General features: G+C 41.7%; 1 protein-coding gene across 1 annotated transcript in view; it reads left to right on the top strand.

Moving 5' to 3' along the window:
* The first annotated feature begins 5180 nt into the window (after positions 1–5180).
* The window catches only part of ASRGL1 (asparaginase and isoaspartyl peptidase 1), a 55853-nt gene continuing 42486 nt past the window's right edge, over positions 5181–18547 (top strand). Inside the window, exon 1 of the mRNA XM_063442982.1 lies at positions 5181–5275. The gene's annotated coding sequence lies outside the window, so the exon portion shown is untranslated. The remainder of the gene's footprint in view (positions 5276–18547) is intronic.

The following is an 18547-nucleotide window of genomic DNA, read 5'->3' as shown; positions in this document are numbered from 1 at the left end:
ACACACACACACTATATACTAGTTATATATATACTAGCACTATAGGGTAAGAAACACAAACATGTATTCCTGACCCTATAGGGTTAAAACCACCATCTAGCCACCCTGGTCCCCTCATGCCTCCCTAAATGTAGAAATCTTACTTATTTTCAAGTCTGGAGCTGTAACTCTGCATGCTGTTTGCCTCAGAAAAACAAGCTGTCTGTTGACATAATGAGAAGTGGTAGCCTGAGCCAATCACAATGCTTCCCCCTAGGATTGGTTGAGACTGACAAGGAGGCAGATCAGGGGCAGAGCCAGCATGATTCAAACACAGCCCTGGCCAATCAGCATCTCCTCATAGAGATGAATTGAATCAATGAATCTCTATGAGGAAAGTTCAGTGTCTGCATGCAGAGGGAGGAGATACTGAATGTTTGGATGCATTTTATTCAGCCATGACCCAGGAAAAATCTCTAACAGCTATCTGAGGAGTGGCCAGTGAAGTTATCACTAGGCTGTAATGTAAACATTACATTTTCTTTGAAAAGACAGTGCTTACAGCAAAAAGCCTGAAGGTAATGATTCTACTCACCAGAACAAATTCAATAAGCTGTAGTTGTTCTGGTGACTATAGTGTCCCTTTAACTAGTGCTTAGCATAGGTAATAAATAGCAGACTCTTCAATAAGAATGAAGGCGAACACTTCTAGTAAGCTAAATTAGTCAGCAAACACCTCGCCGGCTAGATCAATCAGCCAACACCTCACAAAGAGGCTCGGACCTGAAGTTAACAGGGAAGGCTAAAGAAGAACTACCACTGGGGATCCATCTCATGCAGGTGAGGTAAACCAAAGGTCGGCTCTCAGGTAGCAAGACTGATAATAGCACTACACCAACAAGTCCAGTCTATTCTGTAGTGTGGAACTATCACCCAGCAACAGCTGGAATAAAGGGTTTCGAAGTGGCATCTTCTTTCCAAGCAATGCTGATATCCTATTCTACTCCCATGACTAGTAGAAGAGCATTGGCAGTACACAGGGGAGATAATATTGTACTGATTGTCTCTGACAATACTACATTGTCTCTTGAAGACCAATGTCTGGTGAAGGGTAAAGGCTTCTTCCTAGAAACAGTGCACAGTGGGCCCTTTGATGTCTGTGACACACATGGAGCAGCATAGGCCTTCCTTCCAGCAAGTGTAACTGGGCTCAGCATAGGCTGAAGGCTGTTGAATGCCTGAGTCTGGGTATCTCTGTTGATGCTGGCCACCGTTGAGCCTCAGCCAAAAGGCAGCAAATAGCACATCAGGCCTGAATAGAGTAGAAGGTAGTAAGCCAACAGTTCAGGAGAAGCACAAGACGTCCGCCATCTTTGCGACTTTGTTACACCACATGCTCAAGAGTTGATAGGGACTCTGCAACACCACCGGTAAGTATCCTTCACCGGCAGGGAGGGAGCCGGTATCAAAGCAGCAGCAATCAAGGAAATCCAGGCAGAGGGATTGGCCGCTTCCCGCATGTCCGAACCACCTTGCAGACTACAGATAGGACTCAAATGTGCTGCCACAGATAGGACTCAAGGAGCTGCTACTAAATATGGTTGGGAATGCTTAAGTTAATCTTATGAGTCCTCGAGGACGCAAAGTGACAGCAGTCATCATAGTGCCTGTAAGGGTGCAAGTTAAGGCAGCTCACAGTCAGTTATTCTCTTGGAGCTTTGTCAAAACACGACCACTCAGCATTACATTCAAGCCCCGACCCCTCTGCTAATGTGTCATGGCATTCAAGCTCCGCTCCTCCTGCAAATGTTTATTTACTAGTGCTTATGCGATTTTTGAAAACGTGCAAAGGAATTCACGTTCCTGCCTGCACTGAACGAGGTCCTGCCTGCACTGAACGAGGTCTTATGACAAGATCTTACTATTGACTGTGTTTGAGTAGCAAAAGCATTTTGAATAGTCTGAAGAAGACAATTTATGTTATATATGTAGCTATCAGTATTATTTTCTATCACTTTAACATTATGTGCATCAATTTTTACATCTAGAACCTGCAGTGTGTTAATCTTCACATCTTGTTTTTTGACCTGCTCTAGCAAAGCATTAACGTTTTTAATGAAAAGCAGTTCGTCTGGTTGGTCCTTCACTGACTCTAGCTCTTGAATGGTTTGTAGAGCTTTGGCTCGTGCTTCCTCCATTTCCTTTGTTAAAACTGTTATATCTGAAGTCATTTTTTTCTCATTAGAAACTATAGTGTCCAGAATGCACTGCCACTGATACTGTACTTTCAAGAGAATATTTGCAGCTAAATCTTTGAGAGATGTAGTAAGAGCTTCTGAATTCACCTTTACCTTTACCAAGGCCTTTTGGAGCTCCTCCGTATCTTTGCAGAGGTCTACCTCACTTTTTTGCAGAGTGCTGATTGTCTCTGACAATACTACATTTTGTTTGGCCCAAGCCTCCTTCAGCGTCAGGATGGTGTGGCCCTTGTGAGAGCCAGCAATGTAACACGTCACACAAATTGAGCTCTGGTCACTTTCACAAAAATACTCTAGAAGCTTGTCATGTTCAGAACACTTTCTATTCTCCACAGACAGAGTAGGTTCCACCATGACATGACTCTTGTTTTTGTGTCTGTGTAAATGCTGCTGGCACAGTGAGACTTCACAGTTAATGCAGGTTTTCACTGCTATACTGGGATCAGCCAGACAATAGGTACAGGGAATATTGCAGTCTTCAGATTTCTTTTTCTGCAAAGTATTGAAACCTGTTACAATGCTACACAGCTGGTAGTTTTTCTGTAATTCTGGAAAATATTCAAACTTTGCCTTGCAGAAAGGACAGCTGTAGTTATTACCCTGTTCTCCTTGATAGGTGAGTACTTTGCTGACACACTCTCTGCAGAAGTTGTGGCCACAGCTCAGGGATACTGGATCCACAAAAGTGCTCAGACATAAAGGGCACTCCAACTCGTCAGCCAGTATTTCGTTAACATCTCCGTAATCATTCATGGTTATACCTTCAGCTGCAAAGAGAAAGAAATGAAACTTAGACTTAATCAGGAAGTTGGAATCAAAGAAGTTGGAATGCAGATTCTCCACCCACACTGTGCATATATCAGCTTGTCACACAACGAATCTATGATTACACTTTTACAAGTAAAGAGGAAGAAACGAAACTTAGACCCATGTCAGGAAATACAAATATTGGAAACACCCATTATTTTATTTTAACCCCTTCGTGACAAGCAAATAGTTTTACTTGTGAATTAATGTTCTATATTAAATGAGATGTATTTTCTCATAAATCATAAAAGGAGGTTCAATGGTCAGACCTCAGATTTTTCATATTTAAACAGGAGCCGCAGAACTTGGGCAGGGTAGGAAAGAGAAGCTTTCTAAGTGCACAGTGTAACATGCTACTCTTATTCACAATATATTTAGGGTCACATTTTTAGCACGTTATTAAATAAATACTATAGACAGTCTTGACACTGCAGTGTAAACATTTTCTGCAAAATCCCCCAAGTGACTGTCTACGTGTGTTTTCAAAAAATGTGACATTTGAATTTTGTCACTATTTTGATCATAGTTATTTAAGTGATCTACAAAGTGACGGTTTTCTTCAAAAATAACATTTAGGGAGTGGAAAAAAAAAAAGCTACAGATAGGAAAAATCTCAACAGATTTAATAAATTGCTCCTGCAATTTGCCTACTAGTAGATAAGAAAAAAGTTTCAGCGATACTTTGATCAAATTCCCCCTTTGTCTCGAGTAAAGCTCAGATCATAGAAGTGAAGCCCTCAAGCTTGCTACAGGGATCAGTACTGTTCAGGACCTGGTACTGCACAAATCCAGGTGTCGTATAGCAGTTGCAGTTGTTTAGGTCCTGGTGCTGTACACATTGGTGTATTTTGGATTTGTGCTGCCCTAGGCACAACTAAATTCGGGCACCCCTCAAAATCTAAATTTGCCCCCCCAATTCGTGTCAAGGCTATTTTTACTGACAGACACATGCCCTCATTGATACCTGCACTGATATACACTCACTGACAAATACACAGTCATTGGCACACACTGTTTAACCAACACACACTTTCACTGACAGACACACACTGACACACCCACTCACTGACAGACACACACTCTCAGATACACATAAAATGACACACACACTGACACACACTCACAGGCCATTCTCACTCACAGACACACACTGACAACTACACTCACTCGCTCACAGTAAGGTGGACACCCCAGAACACGAGGCAAACAATGCATTTGTCTGGGAGCATGGGGTGGCATTTTCTGGCGCCCCCCCTGAAACTGCCGCCCTAGGCAAATGCCTTGTTTGCCTTGTGGTAAATACATCCCTGGCTGTACAGTTACTGGTGTTGTATAGAGATCTATATTGGTTATGATCTCCCTGGTGTTGTACAGACAGATCTTAGAGGATATATAGAGGTTGGTGTTTTGTTGGGTCCTGTTTGGTGTTGTACATAAGTTGGTGCTGTATAGAGGTTGGTGCTGTTTGAGTCCTGGTGCTGTACAAAACTTGGTATTGTATAGAGGCAAGTGCTGTGTAGGTCCTGGAGAGGAGTTATAGAATGCTACAGAATAGAATGTTTGGTTATAGAATGCTACAGAATAGAATGTTTGGTTATAGAATGCTACAGAATAGAATATTTGGTTATAGAATGTTACAGAATAGAATATTTGGTTATAGAATGCTTGGTTATAGAATGCTACAGAATAGAATGCTTGGTTATAGAATGCTACAGAATAGAATGCTTGGTTATAGAATGCTACAGAATAGAATGTTTGGTTATAGAATGCTACAGAATAGAATGTTTGGTTATAGAATGCTACAGAATATAATTTTTGGTTATAGAAATGCTACAGAATAGAATGCTTGGTTATAGAAATGCTACAGAATAGAATGTTTGGTTATAGAATGCTTGGTTATAGAAATGCTACAGAATAGAATGTTTGGTTATAGAATGCTACAGAATAGAATGCTTGGTTATCGACTGATACAGAATACCTGGCTGTTACTGGAGTTCCCCTTAGTGAGACGATGCGGCTCCTTTCTGCTATGCACAGGGACTCGTGGCCAGCAAAGTAAAGCAGAGCTGCAGCTGCAGCTGCACCCAGTCTTCACTTACTGTAGGTACGGGAGAGATCCTCCTCCTGCCCTGGCCCCTCCTTCTCCTCTAGGAACCCGAGCCGAACCGGGTGCAGTGACCGCTTCCGTTATCCATAATACAGCAAAACACAGCCCGGAGGCTCCGTCCAAGGTAATAAGACGCTGCGCATGCCCGAGGTTGGCGCTATATTAGGCTCTTGGTTATAGCACGCGCTATAGCAGACTGTTAGTAATACCAGACGCTATACTACTAGTTATACCAGGCGCTATATCAGAATGCCAGTTATACCAGGCGCTATGCCAGTCTTTTGCTTACTCGTCCTTTTTCAGAAATGGCTAACCTTAGGAGATTTGCAGTTGGTATTGGCTATGCTCCCATCATACTGAGGCAGCCTGTTCTGCTATTTGGCTACATATTTGCTGGTACCTTGTGGCCCCAGTGCAAGGAGTAGTCTCGGGTTAGGGGTACCGTTGCTCCATCTTTAAGAAGATGCGAGCTCTGTGTCCTCAGCCTCTGGGCTTGAAAGATGTTCCCTGAGCCTTTCTGTAGGTACACAGGGAAATAAAATATTGCATGGGCAACAGGTTATTGCATTACATGCTGCAAGTCAGTAACATTGGCAAGTTAATATACTGTTTGAGGCTGTCAATATGGAAAATAAAACGTTCTAAATATAAAGCAACCAAATGAAATGTACTTTTAAAGTATTTTATTTTGTGTGCAAATTTTCACACATTATATCATTAACTTTCAGCTTAATGAATAATTTAACCAGGCAGGGGCCTCTCATTTTGTTTCATGGACTCTGTACTGAAACATTCTAAGGCATTTGGCTTTCAAGCATTAGAGTTAATTATTAACAAAAAGAAAACCACAAAAAAAAAAAAACACTTTATAAGTCTGTTTTTGCATTTCATGTTACATATAGTTGTGGGTGTATTATAAGCTCATAACACCTAAATTTTTTTCTCTTATATCGACTAAAAGTGCCTCTAGATTGAAAGATGGACTGTCACTTGCTGGTATTTGTTATATTCTATTTACTTATTATTATAATTATTATTATTATTGCCATTTATATAGCACCAACATATTCCGTAGCGCTTTACAATATTATGAGAGGGGGGATTTAACTATAAACAGGACAATTACAAGAAAACTTACAGGAACGATAGGTTGAAGAGGAACCTGCTCAAACGAGCTTACAGTCTATAGGGGTATGGAAAATAAAATGTAGAAGTCCACATACAAAGAAAAGGAGAAATTAAACAATGGGGAAAGTGGAGATTTAGCAAAGTGTTCTTAAAAGTAATGGGTAAATTCCATCATTATTTTGACTTTATTAACCCCTTAACGCCGTTACGGCGTTCCATGCTGTCGCGCTTTAAATGGGCTTTAACGCCGTAACGGCTGCAGCCCCCAGGACCTCGGCGGTACTCACCTCCACCGCGATCCTCTTCTGGAGGGCTGCCTGACAGCCCAGGCAGCCCTCCCACGGCAAATGAGGCCCCCGGGAGCCATGTGATCGCTCTCAAAGAGCGATCACATGGCCCCCTATAGCTGGCTATGGATCTGCCAGCAGGGGGACTGTCTAAAATATCAGCCAGTCCCCTGCTGGTAGGAAGAATAAAAAAAAAAAAAATAAACATGTTTAAAAATAAATTTAAAGTATTTTTATATGTTGGAAGGCCATTTGGCCTGAATTTGTGGGAGGAGTTATGATCCTATATAAACCCTACACCCCTACTTACTTTTGTTGTGCAAGCTGTTTGTTGGTCAGATGAATAGACTGTTCAAGGTCAGCATTTGCATGAGATCCACTTCCAGGTCATACAAGACACCATTTTGGTTTCACCTTTGCTCCATGAGTTCTCCTACTCCAAGCTGTGTCCAGGAATCCTGCAGCAGGGCTTTCCGTTAATCCAGTGGCTTTCTCATCGGTCAGCATCGCATTTGGTGTCTCAGGGACTCTCAAACCGTAAGTTGACCCACCTGTTGCGCCAGGATTAGTTCCCACGGCGTTCAGCACAGCACGGGTCCTCACTTTACGGTTTCCTTTCGTTTTGCACGGTTATTTTGTTACCTTATACTCACCTAGCAGTTCATGTAAAATCTGTTGTTTAAAAGCGGTTTGGTTAAAATCTATTGGGTTAAAAGTCTGTTGTACATTTCATGTACAAACCAATGAACCACTGCATTTTCGCCTACACACTGACCCCCTACTGGTCATTCGGTGTACTACAGGCATCTCAGACGTTATTGCATTTCATGTACAAACCAACGAACCACTGCATTTTTGTCTACACACTGACCCCTACCGGCCATTCGGTGTACTACAGGCATCTCAGACGTTATTGCATTTCATGTACAAACCAACGAACCACTGCATTTTCGCCTACACACTGACCCCTACCGGTCATTCAGTGTACTACAGGCTTCTTAGACATTATTGCATTTCATGTACAAACCAACAAACCACTGCATTTCCACCTACACACTGACCCCTACCGGTCTTTTGGTGTACTACAGGCTTCTTAGACATTATTGCATTTTATGTACAAACCAATAAACCACTGCATTTTCACCTAGTCACTGACCCCTACTGGTCATTCGGTGTACTACAGGCTTCTCAGACATTATTGCATTTATCAGTCTTCAAGAAGCGGTATCCCCGTACCCTGTATTACTGTATCAGGTAAGTAGGTTTACCAGTTATTTTTCCCTCGAGGCCTCATTCAGCCTCCACGGCCTCATTCAGCCTCCCCACCTCCCAAAGTGGGTTCTAAACTTCCAACAGGCCAGTTCTGAGATTCCTCACGGCGTTTAAAAACATCAATCACACAAACCTACACCACCTTGCTACTACTTATACTTTTCTTCAAACAGAGCTCCAAGAAGATGTACCCAGTATCCTGCATTCCGGTAACAGGTAAGAAGGTTTACCATTTTACGTTTTTCCTTGAGGCCTCATTCAGCCTCCACGGCCTCATACAACCCCCCACCTCCCAAAGTGGGCTCTGCACTTCAAAACATACCTGGGCTAAGATTTCTCACAAAATGTCAACAACAATATCTTAATCATAATCCACCATATTACTACTATATTTATCGGTACATGTTTTGTCATTTATTTCTACATATCATTACTTAGACACCAAGTTCTACGCCATCAACAACCTACAGTCTACCTGGTTCCCTGCATTGCAGTATCAGGTATTGGTAATCTTACTCACTACAATTACGTTTCTCCTTAAGGCCTCACTTTGCCTTCGTATCATTCAAAAAATTCACATTTATGGGAACCCAGGGGCTTGTCTCTAATTTACGGACCAACGTTCAGGTCCCTCAGCTTACCCACGTTCGTACGTTACAGTATCTCTGATACACACCTTCTCATATGTTCTACATTTTTACACTCATTAAATTAGTGGCACGCCTCAGGCCCACTAGCATCTTTCCTGGTGTACACAACACAGCCGCTGAAGCTCTTTCACGCCCAGTTTAAGGTCTCCCTACGACCTACTACATACCATCCAGGATACAACCTTTTCATGAGATAATCTTGGACTAAGCACACAGTTACACCTCATACAGATACACACGCTTCATGCAGTTTCACGACTACTCTATCACTCACGCCAGGGCTTTGTATATTGTTCCATGTCACAAGTAGAGTTTGCTTGATTCAAGACTTTTTTAAACTATCGTACTTTTTGCCTTTTCCTCTAAACCTACATATCAAGCATCTTATTTATACCTCCTATGCTGTCACTCCGCTTTACGTATCCAAGGTCAGCCACACACTATCAGTACTAAGCCATTACTTCACGTCTAAACATTCCATTAAGGTAAGCTACATCATGGCTTCCTTCACTGGTCTCTCTTTTTCGCAGAAGCGCTGCATCAGCGGTTCCAAGCTCTTACACCCCAGTCCACATCACTAGGTGATGGGGCCACAGGTAATCTTCAGCTTAGTTACATATATACCTCAATCAGAGTAAAAGCTCCTTACTAGCTTTCAGTACACAAGCTGTATAAACTTGCAATAAAGTGTGTTTTCTTTGAATCCTCTTTTTGCCCTCTTTTACAGGCCTACTCGTATGTTGGTTTCGGCACACCTCAACCAACTTTGCTTCTCCTACATTCCATTACGTATTAGATAAATTCCGAGCACAAGTTGGAAGGCCATTTGGCCTGAATTTGTGGGAGGAGTTATGATCGTATATAAACCCTACACCCCTACTTACTTTTGTTGTGCAAGCTGTTTGTCCCCACCCACCTACACCCATCTATATTAACAATTCACCTTTGTGGTCCCTCTTTTAAGGCCTACTCGTACGTTGGTTTCGGCACACCTCAACCAAATTTGCTTCTCCTACATTCCATTACGTATTAGATAAATTCCGAGCACAAATATAATATATGAAGGAAATGTTACTTGCGCTTTCTCCTTAATCCCTATGTATATTTAGACAAATGGAGGTCATTTAGTTGCTCCAATGGCCATTGGAGGGAATGCCCGCCTGCCAACGTCAAGGCAGACCCCCCTAACCGGGTCCTAACACTGACCCTTCAGGGGTATTTTTTATATACACCCCTATACTTATTAACCCTTAATAGGGAACACATGGGATACAAAGTAAATACAAATACAAAAAGAGAAGTCCTGCGCTTAGTCCCATTACTACTGGGCCAGCAGCAACGACTACAATACACATCAGCCCCAATATATAGTAAAAACCAAAGAAAAGAAAATGTTACTTGCGCTTTCTCCTTAATCCTCCTTAAGTATATATACATAGAGATTAAGGAGAAAGCGCAAGTAACATTTTCTTTTCTTTGGTTTTTACTATATATTGGGGCTGATGTGTATTGTAGTCGTTGCTGCTGGCCCAGTAGTAATGGGACTAAGCGCAGGACTTCTCTTTTTGTATTTGTATTTACTTTGTATCACACAGCCTGGTTACAATGCTGCTGCCCATCCCATGTGTTCCCTATTAAGGGTTAATAAGTATAGGGGTGTATATAAAAAAATACCCCTTTCTGTCTCATTAGAGATATCTTTGCCAGAAGCTCAAGGAAGCAGGCTGAAGGGTCAGTGTTAGGACCCGCTTAGGGGGGTCTGCCTTGACGTTGGCAGGCGGGCATTCCCTCCAATGGCCATTGGAGCAACTAAATGACCTCCATTTGTCTAAATATACATAGGGATTAAGGAGAAAGCGCAAGTAACATTTTCTTTTCTTTGGTTTTTACTATATATTGGGGCTGATGTGTATTGTAGTCGTTGCTGCTGGCCCAGTAGTAATGGGACTAAGCGCAGGACTACTCTTTTTGTACAAATATAATATATGTATATATATTATATATATATATAATATATATACATATTATATATATGTAACGTCATACGTAATGTATTTTAATATTAATATAAGTATATATTAGTGAAGTGGAAATTAATCAATAAATTGATTATTTTGTGTATCTGCCCCTGGCCAAATTAAAGAAACAGTGCGTGCACGCTCCCTGAAGTAATTCAAACCAGACACAAGTTTCAGGTTAATGAAGAACTTGAGGAATGTTTATTCAGAGGGGCAGGCGACCCCTTTAAAGCACAATTACATCATAAGCATTGTCAGAGATAACATAGAATTATAAATCAGTAATTGGTTAAGTGTTAAGGGGTTCATTCAAAGCACGTCCTACTGGGTGTGCCATCTTATGTCATTACTGTCGTCATGAAGTTCTCCCCCGGATTCCAGCGCCATCTTGAAAATGAGAGTGTTTAGTCGATGGGTGGGGTACTCCTGGTCATTTTAGTAATTTATTGAATAATACTGATAATTAAATGGAGTAAATCGGCATTTTACTAACTAAAATTAGGGTAATATTTCATTTCCACAACAGCCCCCCCTTAAAATGACTATTTACTAAAAAGACAACTACAGTAAGCATTCACAAATCTAAAACAAGCCATAAAACAGACAAGGAGAGCAAGGAAAATGAACATTTAGAAGACAGCCACGCCTATCTGGGTCGGAACCTTTTGCTAGCCATTCATCCATCAAACCATCTACCCCATGAATTAATGGTTCCTGAAATCCTTTTAATTCTTCAGAGGGGCACCCTAGCTTCTCTATTGTCAAGGTTATGTTACCATATGAACCTGTGGTATCTTGAATGTAGGTACAACATGTCATAGTATCTGGGAGTATGTTACATACTCCTCCTTTCTTCGCAAAAAAATTGTGTCTAGGGCCATCTGGGCTGTGTCTTGTAAGAGTTAAGCCAGCTCTTGTAAGGCATCTCTAGTATAATTAACAAAGCGCTGTTGGATGTAATAAATATAGTAAATGCAAATCAAAATATCATTAGCAGTGATGGTTGAGGAAATGGCCTAAACCTCGTCTTTTACTGTGAAATCATCTGGTACCCCCCTTGGCACACCTATGGCATCAATATATATGTGTGTGTCAAACTTCCCTTTACAGGGGTGCTCCTTTTTGTCCTGAAGCATGAATGTGGTATGTCAAGAGTACCTTGTCATGTATTATGTGTATGGACATAATAACCTTGGCTAGGGCACATTTACTTATTCATCATAGTATGAAACCTGTCCCATGCTACGTCAGTGTAGGTGGACTCGGATCATTTAGTCAATATTAATATCACCACAAACTCAAGATGGGCAGTTAATTCTGAAGAAGCTTGGCGTCTGAATCTCTTTAGCTTCACAAGCTAAAGAGATTCCATCGATGGCAGGTGGTCAGGCGTTATTATGGCCATCAAAACACCTACTTGTTGATAATTTTTTCCCTAACAAGTAACTTTTCCTTTAGAGTCAAGGGTTTGTCAAGATCAACAAATGTTACTTCCCATGTTGCAGAGATAGTCTTGAATCTGGAATGGTGAATCCACTGAGTGATCTCTGCAACTTTCACGATGCATTACTGGGTATATGGTCTTGGTTGTCACATTGATGACCGGCTAGGCCTGTGGCCATCCTTACAAAATGTGTATTATAACTATTGCATATTTGAACCGGCAACTCTTTGGCACCTGGATATAGTCACTTGGATTCTTGAAAGGGAGAGTGAGAGTTAGCTAGATGCTTAGGATTCTCCTCCTTTTCTGCCTGAGCTGTCCTTGGCACAAATGACACAGGATCGGCAGTAACTGTTGATCAGAGGAGTAATTGTAGGTGCTTCAGAGTATTTATAGATCAAAGAGTTCATGAGGGTCTTGGATAGGTATAAAGCTCCATGGGCCCACTGGACCACTGCTCAGTACATGTTTTTGGGTAAACAGAACTTGAGAGTGTTGGAGTACAGCCCGTCTTTAAGGGTTGCCCCTTTCTGTTTCCAGCTTTGTATTTCTTCAGGGTCAGCAGCTGCTTGTCATTCTTTCAGGAGCTTGAGATCTGTGGATAGGATCTACATGGTGAATATAGAAGTTTCTTCAGCGGACACTCTTCTGTCCACTTCCCTTGGTGCACTTGCGGCTTGTTTGGCAGCTTGGTCGGCTGAGTAGTGCTTCTTCTAAATTCAGTTTTCCATGGGCCTTCACCTTCAGCATGGCCACTTCTTCAGGAGTAGTAGGGCATCCACCAACTTCTTAATAGCCGTACTATGCTTAACTGGCGTGCCAATCGCTGTGTGAAATCTTCTTGTCGTCCAGCTTGATCCAAAATCATGTGCCACACCCAGGGCATATCTTGAGTCAGTGTAGATATTAGCAAGTTTTTTTTCCTTCAGACATTTTGCATGCCACTGGAAAGGCTGTCAATTCAGCTTCTTGAGCAGATGTGGGTGAGGAAAGTGAAGATGCTTGACGTACCTGATCTTCTGTAGCAACAGCAAATCCAGTATGGTACCTTCCCTCTTCATCCGCAAATCTAGAGCCATCCGCAAACAGAGTGGAGTCAGGGTCTGGCAAAGCTACTGCATGCACTGTTGAGAGGTGTCTTGTTTCCTCTTTCATCTGTTCAAAGCAACCATGAGGAGCAGTAGGAGAGGTATCCTCACCTATTTCTGTGTGAAAACATGAGGGACAGCCACCTCCCAGTGATGATACATGTTTCTTACTGCCATGGGTATCTGGATCAGGACCGCACTATCCTTGAGTCCCCAAAACAGGTCTGTCATGATGAGGCGTACCTCCACCAGTCTGAATAATTTTTCGTAGTGTGGATCTGGTCCTGGACGTCAGGGTCTATGTCAAGACTGTACCAATAGTGTGGTATTCCCCCCTGGGAAGTGGCAGAAGAGTGGCCGGAGTAACATTTCTCGAAGTATGACGTTGTCAGGTAGAGGCAGAGTTGTCTGTAGGCAGAAATGTCTTAGATAGGCAAGGTGCTTTGGCTGGATACAATAGAGAATAGAATTAATATCATGAGGAGCAAGAATCATAAGCTGGTATCCAATCATAAAGTTGTATTATTCAGGAGTTTGCATGCTGTAAAGATTGCACACAGGCAGCAGGGGCCTCCTTGTGCCACAGGGTGCAGCTGACAGGAGTAGAGTTAATATGATGCTGGCAGAAACCAAGAGATAGTGAGTACCCCAGAGGCATGATTCAGTCTGTCAGAGGCAAACAGTTTAAAAGGTGTCTGGTAATTGAGGAGGCCCAGAGAAGGGGCTGTGGAGTTAGCAAGTTGCAAAGCACAGTAGCCGTAATAGGCTTCATGGGACAAGAAAAAAGTTCAGTCTTTTAAATAAAGGTACAGTCTTTGGGGTATTATACAGATAAAGTCCTTAGGTAACCAGGCACTTCAGTAGGAGACGAGGAGCACAAAGGCATGGAGGGCTTGTATAAAACTGTATAAATGATTGTGAATTCCCTCGCTCAGCTCTAGGGGAGGTGAGGGTGCCATGGGAAAAACAACATCCTAAAAAGACCACTAAGGGCCGGCACCATGGTAGTATCCTTATTCAACAAGGTTGTAGAGTGAGACAGGAGCATGTGGGCTTAAGTACAATAGAAATGTCCAGGACAGTAGCTTTATTAACAGTCTCGTAATTTTATGAGTCATCTTTGCAGAATTCCGAATGACAGGGAACAGCTAGGTATAGCAGGGAGAAACACAGGGGCCCAGTGCACCGGTTGACACCAGAATAGGGCCTGTAGATCTCAAAGCAATGCATATCCTTTTCCATGTGGAGCAGAGGGCTGAAGTATCAGCAGCAGAGTGGTGCAGACTTTTCAATCTGGCCATTTGGCATAACGGTGATAGAGGCATGCAACCGGTTGAAAGGCATCTGCACCTAGTAAATTGGTTAAACAGGGAGAGGGGACCACAAAGCAAGGCTTAGTTAGCAGGCCACTCCAAAGAGTGTCATCTACAGGAGATAACAATATTAGGTAGAAATGAGGAGTCAGGTAGGATTCACTTCCGCTATGGAAACATAGAAACATAGAATGTGACGGCAGATAAGAACCATTCGGCCCATCTAGTCTGCCCAATTTTCTAAATACTTTCATTAGTCCCTGGCCTTATCTTATAGTTAGGATAGCCTTATGCCTATCTCATGCATGCTTAAACTCCTTTACGGTGTTAACCTCTACCACTTCAGCAGGAAGGCTATTCCATGCATCCACTACCCTCTCAGTAAAGTAATACTTCCTGATATTATTTTTAAACTTTGTCCCTCAAATTTAAGACTCTGTCCTCTTGTTGTGGTAGTTTTTCTTCTTTTAAATATAGTCTCCTCCTTTACTGTGTTGATTCCCTTTATGTATTTAAATGTTTCTATCATATCCCCCCTGTCTCGTCTTCCCTCCAAGCTATACATGTTAAGATCCTTTACTGGTACCGGTTTAGTAGCCCTTCTCTGAACTCTCTCTAAAGTATCAATATCCTTCTGAAGATACGGACTCCAGTACTGCGTACAATACTCCAAGTGAGGTCTCACCAGTGTTCTGTACAATGGCATGAGCACTTCCCTCTCTCTACTGCTAATACCTCTCCCTATACAACCAAGCATTCTGCTAGCATTTCCTGCTGCTCTATTACATTGTCTGCCTACCTTTAAGTCATCAGAAATAATCACCCCTAAATCCCTTTCCTCAGATGTTGAGGTTAGGACTCCATCAAATATTCTGTACTCCGCCCTTGGGTTTTTACGTCCAAGATGCATTATCTTGCACTTATCCACATTAAATGTCAGTTGCCACAACTCTGACCATTTTTCTAGTTTACCTAAATCATTAGCCATTTGGCTTATCCCTCCTGGAACATCAATCCTGTTACATATCTTAGTATCATCAGCAAAAAGACATACCTTACCATCAAGACCTTCTGCAATATCACTAATAAAAATATTAAAGAGAATGGGTCCAAGGACAGATCCCTGAGGTACCCCACTGGTGACAAGCCTAAGCTCATTTACGACAACTACTAACTGACCCTATGCTTTCCCTATAGAAAAATAATAAAAGGCTAACAAGCACATCTGTCTGAACAGGCCTTGAACGCTTCACTCCATGGGTATCCCGCAGTGGCTAACCCACTACATCTCCCACGACAGACTTTTGCCCGTAAAGACAGACGCTATCCCTGAACATGTCTATCATTATAAATAAAGTTTAATAGTAAGTGAAGTAAAGTTCCTGTATGTATTTGAATAAATCATTAACTATTGAGGTACTATCACTTATATGAATTAGACTATAACAATTATACCACCCTGTAACTTTATTGAATAACCAGTAGTGTCTGGGTTAATAAACATGTCACAAATCCTTCTAAAGCTAAAACATTATTAAACATTAAGGATGTTACTGTAAACTTACGATCTTTAACTAGCAAATGAAGATACAATGTTAAAATAAGATAAACTGGCCACTGCATAGATGTAATCTTACAGAAAATTTTGTGGTTGGAGTAAAAGAACGTGCATTATTTTGCTATTTCCCTTGTTGCAAGACACAGGCCTTAATGCATGTTCATTTGGATAATCAGCTGTCATACTCTTATATTCATGTCCAACAGATATCATTTGTAGGTCACACCGCAGCTGCAAATGACATTTTAGCAATTTTTATTTTTTATTTTTTTTTCACACACATTTCTGATACAGGGAAACAAATAGCATGATTGCTTTAGTAATTATAATTTTCCTGTTCATAATATGTTGAGTTTAAGGAAAACTGCATGTCTCAAAATAGGACGAGCATGATAGGGGTAGGCCTCATGATGGAGGCAGCCATGACAGGGGCGGGGAAGGAAATGATGGCAAGGGTGGAAGTGAGGGAGGTGACGACCATGATATGTGTGGGAAAGGAAGAGACAGGAGGTGGGGGCATGGTAAGGGCGGAAGTGACGTTACTTTAGGAGCGTACGTGACTGTAGATAATGGTAATTAGGTGGAGGTCACGGGACTGGCAGGGCCAACCTCCTTCTGTACTAGGCGCCATCTTTTAGGGTGGTGGCTGACGTACTTTCAACATTACACTATATTATAACTAATAAAATAAGTCAGATAAGCAACATTCTGTTCTGCAAAATGAAATACTAAACTATAAACAAACCTGGCAGGTTAAATAAGACAGTCGAGAACATTATGCATGTAACAGCCCATAAAGCTGTCCGTAGAAACACGTACTTTAGAAGAACATGATGCAAAATAAACCCACGGATTTCAACCAATTTCCCTTATCATCCAACAGCCATTAAACTCTTTCCTCTTCCCAAACTAACTTAGCTACTTCGCATATTCCCTCTATCCACATTGCATAGTATTGCAACAAATCACACTTGCCTTTTACACTTCACACGTCCAAATATTCCTCTATTCTTGTATCAGATTCACTTTCCTAAACTCCGTAATCAACACTGAGCTATACCCCGACTCCCTGTCTTATACGCCAGTCTCAGAGAAAATACTTTGCACCGCGAAAGAAAATACAGCGCCTCAGAAAGGTGGAATGCATTCTTGTGTGCGAGTCTCCTCCACAATCTTCACTGCCTTATCACAAAACACAATATGGAATAGCTGAGCAACCGTGATATTTCACTGAACACAGACTTGCCACATTCCTCACTGAAGGGGGGTAAGGGGAGGGGGATTGAGAGAAACGAGAAACTGCAGGCATGAAGTTTAACCATAATCACACAAAAATAAATTCAGCGCGGAAGCAAAGTGATAATAGTCCAAAAGCAGCTGGAACACCAATACGGAGTCTCTCTCTTTTCCGATCAGAAAATTGGATAAAAACAAGGGGGTAGGTGCAGCGCTTCAGTAATCCTTGACAACGTATATGTGAAGAGAACCAGAGAAGAAATAATAGTGTAGTATTTAAAACTGTAGTGGTGATAGATAAAATAAAAGATGTGCACTCACACTTTCCTGGAGCTTCAATACAGCTCCAGTGTATGCGCCTGGGCGGAATAATCCCCGCCTATGGATCAAGTGCAGAGGCAATTCTTCAAGTTGTAGATGTGGTAGGGGGTATCCTCATAAAAAACAAACAAATAAAAATCGTATATGGTGAAGTATGTAGAGCTATGAAGCAAGGGTAGGTAAAAACTATAAAATGTGCACTCACGTGTAATGGAGCCGTAAAACCTGGCTCCTCTGATAGCGCTTGAAGTGGTATGATCCCCACTCAAGGATACAGGTGTAAAACCAAGTTCTTCCCTCCGTATATATGTGGGGATAAACAAACAAAACCACAATAGTGTACACCGTAAAAAAGGAGTGTAAGCATAAATAAATAGTTTAAACCTACTCACATGCTAATGAGCAAGTCCCGGTTTGCTCAATCCAAAGCGCTTGGGTGGTATGATCCCCACCAGGGATATAGCTCCAAACAATCCAACAGCAGCAAAGTATGGTCCAATTAAAAAAGTACTTTAATTTAAAAAAAATATAATAAAAGAAATACAATATATAGTAAAATAGTGATAAAAAAGTTATAAACAATACACTTAACGCGTTTCTCCTTGGATAGGCTTTATCAAAAGTGTTTTATTTCACTGAACACAGACTTGCCACATTCCTCACTGAAGGGGGGTAAGGGGAGGGGGATTGAGAGAGAGAGAAACGAGAAACTGCAGGCATGAAGTTTAACCATGTCAGCGCCGTAAAGTAACAAGACAGAAGGACAGTTACGTTAAATTATTGCGAGCAAAGAGACACAAAAACACAATATTTAGACAATACACCACACACAATATAACTACATCACATTTTAAAACCAGAAATCTTTGCTAACTTCATTTCAGCATAGCCTCTTCTCCTACACTCTCTTTAACAATATCACAAGCCAAATAACCTGTGAAGGTCTAGCATATTCTTGTCCCATTTTAACCAAAGAGCTCCACGTGACAGGGACAGAGGGGGAGAGAAGAGAGTCTACAGTGCTTGTCTGCCACGAGGACCTGAGTCCCGTGTGTCTTCCCTAAACTTAGACTAGTCACGG

The sequence above is a fragment of the Pelobates fuscus genome, chromosome 2, assembly GCF_036172605.1.
Source record: "Pelobates fuscus isolate aPelFus1 chromosome 2, aPelFus1.pri, whole genome shotgun sequence".
Taxonomy (NCBI): Eukaryota; Metazoa; Chordata; class Amphibia; order Anura; family Pelobatidae; genus Pelobates; species Pelobates fuscus.
Note: the sequence above shows the minus strand (reverse complement) of the source record. Positions and strands in the feature narration are given on the sequence as shown.